The sequence below is a fragment of the Solanum stenotomum genome, chromosome 8 (genome assembly GCF_019186545.1).
Source record: "Solanum stenotomum isolate F172 chromosome 8, ASM1918654v1, whole genome shotgun sequence".
Lineage (NCBI taxonomy): Eukaryota > Viridiplantae > Streptophyta > Magnoliopsida > Solanales > Solanaceae > Solanum > Solanum stenotomum.
Genome location: NC_064289.1, coordinates 26,743,843 through 26,749,874, shown reverse-complemented (window position 1 = coordinate 26,749,874; position 6,032 = coordinate 26,743,843).

Below are 6,032 nucleotides of genomic sequence, written 5' to 3'. Positions count from 1 at the left end.
AAAACCGTTTGAACAGTCAATAATTCTCACCCACTCTTGGCTCATAGTTTCATTATCAGATTATCAGATTACCCAGTTCAAGTTTCAGGTTTAGTCATGCCATCAAGTCGATTGTTACTATGTCATACTCAGAGCCAACACAATCAACTAATCGTAGCCTACTTCTAGCATACATCCCAGAATCTGACGGGTATCATTTTTCATAAGCCATCATGCTTCATTCTGTATCATGCTTCTACATATACAATCCTAAGACATGTCGGTTCAACAAAAATTAAACAGTATCTTGGGGGGAAAGAACACAGGCAAGAAAACCCCAAGAGAGGATTCATGAGTTGGGTTACTCAGACTATCACTCACAATCCATTTACCCCACCCCCAACAAAAATAGATTTAATTGTCCACAATGCATACAGAAACAGTAAAAGAAAATGGATTTGGGTGAAGCAAACCTGTGGCGCAAAGCACCGGCGAATCATCAATAAGCAGGGGGGTCCGGTTTCCCGGAACCCACTGGAACAGTGGTGGTGGCACCCTCAGTAGTGCCCACATCTGCAATCATAGCACTCTCAGTAGTGCTCTCTATCAATCTCACCGCACCATCGGTGGTGCTCACAACGTCCCTCAAAATAGGCTGAACCTCTGCGACTGGGGCAGAGCTCGATGCCCCTGCAGCTCTCTCACGCACCCTCTGCTGGCGCAACTCTTCGTCTGCAATCGAAGCCCTCCTAGCCTCCTTCTCCTGCCGATGCTGTCTTTTCTGAGCTTTCTCTTCCTCCGTGCTATGAGAGTGGTGTCGCTTGCCCTTGGCATGTGTCGGTGCAGGCCCCTTCTCGGCGGTCCCACTGAATAAAGCCTCTAGAACTGTATCATTAGCCAGTGCAGTAGGAGCAGCCTGAGTCTCGACTGAAGGTGCAGCAACAAGGGCATCAACGTCAGTCCGGAGGCTGGCTAAGTCAGCCTGTAAAGCAGATAGGTCTATGCCAGGATCTGATTGCTCGAGGACTCGCAACTCAAAGGCATCAAGACGCTTATTAATAGCCTGGACCTTCCGGTCCATCATCCCCTCCATCCTGCGCTCCATTCTAGCCTCGGACTCGGCAATTGACTTTTACATCCACGGCTGGATGTGATGCAGCAGTATGGCTATCTGCGCCTCTAACTTCTGTACTCTGGCCATCGGGACAACCGTCGCTCCTAACTGTGGTGTGGATCGGGAAGAGCTAGGAGCTATACTATCTGCCTGAGAAGAGGAGCCTGGAACAGTGTCGGTGTGGTCTGGGATAATGGGGTCACCGCCCTGTGCCTGCCCCACTGTGTCTGCAAGATCGGAACCCAAGGGAGGTACCTCAATCTGGGGTTCTCTGCGTGGTGCTGCCACATTTGCGTCATCCCGAATAAGGCTGATGTCCAATGCCCCTGTAGNATAGCACTCTCAGTAGTGCTCTCTATCAATCTCACCGCACCATCAGTGGTGCTCACAACGTCCCTCAAAATAGGCTGAACCTCTGCGACTGGGGCAGAGCTCGATGCCCCTGCAGCTCTTCACGCACCCTCTGCTGGCGCAACTCTTCGTCTGCAATCGAAGCCCTCCTAGCCTCCTTCTCCTGCCGATGCTGTCTTTTCTGAGCTTTCTCTTCCTCCGTGCGATGAGAGCGGTGCCGCTTGCCCTTGGCATGTGTCGGTGCAGGCCCCTTCTCGGCGGTCCCACTGAATAAAGCCTCTAGAACTGTATCATCAGCCAGTGCAGTAGGAGCAGCCTGAGTCTCGACTGAAGGTGCAGCAAGAAGGGCATCAACGTCAGTCCGGAGGCTGGCTAAGTCAGCCTGCAAAGCAGATAGGTCTATGCCCGGATCTGATCGCTCGAGGACTCGCAACTCAAAGGCATCAAGATGCTTATTAACAGCCTGGACCTTCCGGTCCATCATCCCCTCCATCCTGCGCTCCATTCTAGCCTCGGACTCGACAATTGACTTTTACATCCACGGCTGGATGTGATGCAGCAGTATGGCTATCTGCGCCTCTAACTTCTGTACTCTGGCCATCGGGACAACCGTCGCTCCTAACTGTGGTGTGGACCGGGAAGAGCTAGGAGCCATACTATCTGCCTGAGAAGAGGAGCCTGAAACAGTGTCGGTGTGGTCTGGGATAATGGGGTCACCGCCCTGTGCCTGCCCCACTGTGTCTGCAAGATCGGAACCCAAGGGAGGTACCTCAATCTGGGGCTCTCTGCGAGGTGCTGCCACATTTGCGTCATCCCGAATAAGGCTGATGTCCAATGCCCCTGTAGGGTGGACTAACTTGTCGCAATGCCAGATTGGCACTCCAGAGTCCCTGCACAAATGAAAAATTAGACAGAGGAAGGGGTAGGTGGTGGAGGTCCTGAATGTCCTCTTGTGAATCTCTGCTAGCAACATGCGGGCAAAGTCGATCTCCACTCCTGCTACTAATGCTGCAACCAAGACTGCTCTGTCCCACGTGACTTGATTGTCAGCTTTTGTCGGCGACACTCTGTTACGCACCAGCAGCCAGAAGAACTTGGCCACAAAATTCAACGTTGCCTTTTGAATACCCAACCGTGGAGCAGCAACCCATTCCGCACGCTCGCCATCTGCAGCAATGTACCTGGCCAGCCATAGTATAACAACCTCTCGCTGCTCAACATTCCTCTGTAAAGTGCCACTCCGTACGATGTCTCAGCGGTAATCAAACTCTGAAGTGTTAGGAGACCAAGAGTGGCCCGTGGTAGGACCATAGAGAAAACGGCTAATGGTGGCTGGTGATATGTCCACCGGACACCCTCGAACCAAGGTGGACGTGAGCGGAGCCTGAGCTAGTGGCTTTGACCGCTTGGAAATGGACCCGCGGAGAGTGGCAGCATAGGAAACATAGAACTCCCGGACAATCTCCTCACTATACGTCCCTGGGTCTCGAGCCATCCAGTTACATTTGTGAAGTTTGAACAGCCGGTGAATATCAGGAACAATATGCAAGCTCCCTGTGCGGGCGATCTTTTGTTTGTCATTGACCATCTTAGCATCCCGAAAGATTTGCCATTGACCTTCTACACACCACCTATTCAGCTCGCCAGCTACAGGAGTGGGGTCATCATTCTGTGGTGCAGGTATAGACTCTGAGCTAGTTGCCTCGTCAGACAAGGCTGCTTGGTCATTCTCTCCAGTCTCTGTGGATGATTTGGCATTGGACCCTGTAGCATGGGCATACTCAGATTGTGAAGAGTGGACAGACTGGGAGCCTGAGGCACGGGCAGACTCGGACCCGGACATAGGTCCCTCTGAACTGGAAGCAGCCCTAGTTGGTGACCCGATCAGTGTGTGCTCCTCATCAGACTGGGAGACAATGACTACGTCGGGGAGCACCTTCCGGGGGGTGCTTCTGGGTGCAGCGCGAGAAGCCCTAGGGTTGAGAGGCACATATGCTGGGTCAGAGTCGTTGTCGGTGTCCTCATCAATTAACTAGAAACTAGGGGCAATAGATTTGGACTTGCTCCGTTTTCAGTAGGTGACCATCGATGGGAACGATATTAGTGCCAAGACTAACCATACGTAGCAAAAGAAACTTTTAGAATTGGTAATGACCCTCAACTAAGTCCACAAAAAAAGTTTTGACAGATGCTACAGTGGTCATCCACGGAGGAGACCTACGGTCCGTAGACTGATCTACGGTCCGTGGATCTCTTCCGTGGATCAGGGGGCCTGACAGATAGGTCGCAGATGGAAACCACGGAAGTGCAGAACGGTCGGTAGATGGACCTACGGACCGTAGTCCACCTCCGTGGTTTCACACTTGGTGGAATTTGTCGTGTGCATCCATTTACGAACCCCATCTACGGTCCGTAGACGGGGTATCGTGGAAGTCATCAATGCTAGGTATCATACATTTTTGGCCTTAGTTTTCAACATTAACACAACCTCATCATGCATTTACAAATTTAAATTATGCTAGTTCATCATTCTTAAGATTCCTACCGATTATTATACCCAACAATTTAGACTAGAAGTGGAACCCTAAGTCGAAACTAGCTTATAGTTTTTTTACGATCATATACAATAATGCTATACAATCACTATCTATCGTTCCAAGGGCATTGTAATATTCAAATTTATCATGCACTTTTATCTAACAATTACCCAAGGTCAAGACCCAACTCCCGACTCTCTTATATTCAATCTATGAATCAAAATTCAAAGTGAAGGGAAAGTCTATTACCTTACAAGCAACAAGGAGTGGGGTGATTGCGTGATGATACTATGCTTAGCAAGACCAAAGAGTCACCTCTTTGTTACTGACCAAACACTGGACCCTTTTGTGTGAGATTATGGGAAAGGTTGTATTTGAAATGGAAAGGAAGTTGGGGAATTATGGAAGGGATGATGTTATGNNGACTAGAAGTGGAACCCTAAGTCGAAACTAGCATATAGTTTTTTTACGATCACATACAATAATGTTATACAATCACTATCTATCGTTCCAAGGGCATTGTAATATTCAAATTTATCATGCACTTTTATCTAACAATTACCCAAGGTCAAGACCCAACTCTCGACTCTCTTATATTCAATCTATGAATCAAAATTCAAAGTGAAGGGAAAGTCTATTACCTTACAAGCAACAAGGAGTGGGGTGATTGCGTGATGATACTATGCTTAGCAAGACCAAAGAGTCACCTCTTCGTTACTGACCAAACACCGGACCCTTTTATGTGAGATTATGGGAAATGTTGTATTTGAAATGGAAAGAAAGTTGGGGAATTATGGAAGGGATGATGTTATGGGAGATTTATGGAGTGATTTAGGGAGGTTATGGAATGATAGAAACGGTATTGGGAGTAATGGAGGGAAGAGGAATGGTTTAAAAACAATTGGGGATTTTTAAATAGAGGGTCCGAGTCGGGTCAGTCAGCATGAGGGTTTGGACTCACGAGACCCCATCTACGGTCCGTGAGTCCATCTACGGTCCGTAGATTATGACTGTAGATCACTCTTTAACTTAGAAAAATTTAGAAGCTTACCTGAATCTACGGACACCATCCACGGTCCGTGAGTTAAACGACGGACCGTCGATGGGTTCCGTAGATCTCTGCACCAGACCATTTTTTGCAGATTGTTCGTGGTGTACCTGCACATGTAGCAACCAACAAGCTATTCTTTTTACATTTTCTAGACACTTTTTTAGACATGGACCCTATATTAATTCTAGCCAACACTAAGAATTAAAACACTGAAGCACCTACCTACATTGATACAAAGACGCAAGTAATCAAAGAAAGCTAAACTACTAAATGGAAAAGAAAACCCTATCGTTGGCCAGATTGTACATCTTGGGTTGCCTCCCAAGCAGCGCTTGATTTAACGTCGTGGCATGACGCAGGTGTCTTGATTACTCGGACTTCATCAAGATTGTAGGCCTCAATCACCTCTTGCACAGTTTCAGCATTTCCCAGATAGATCTTGATCCTTTGCCCGTTCACCACAAACCTTGTTCCATCCTTATTTTCAAGCTCAACTGCTCCATGCGAGAGCACTTTTGTGAGCAAAAATGGCCCGGTCCACTTGGACTTGAGTTTGCCTAAATAGGCGCAACCTAGAGTTGAATAGCAACACAAGATCACCAACCACAAATTCTCGCTTTTCAATTCTTTGATCATGATACCTCTTCATCTTCTCTTTGTATAAGGCTGAACTTTCATAAGCTTTTAGGCGAAACTCATCAAGCAAATTCAAGTCATTCATCCTTTGATTAGATGCAGTGCCCCAATCCAAATTTAACTTCTTCATTGCCCACATAGCCTTGTGCTCTAGCTCTACTGGTAAATGACAAGACTTCCCATATACAAGTTGGTAAGGAGACATACCTATGGGGGTCTTGTATGCAGTGCGATATGCCCATAGAGCATCATCAAGTTTCCTTGACCAATCCGTTCGATTGGCGTTCACAGTCTTCGCCAATATTTGTTTGATTTCTCTGTTGGACACTTCGACTTGCCCGCTAGTCTGTGGATGATAAGGAGT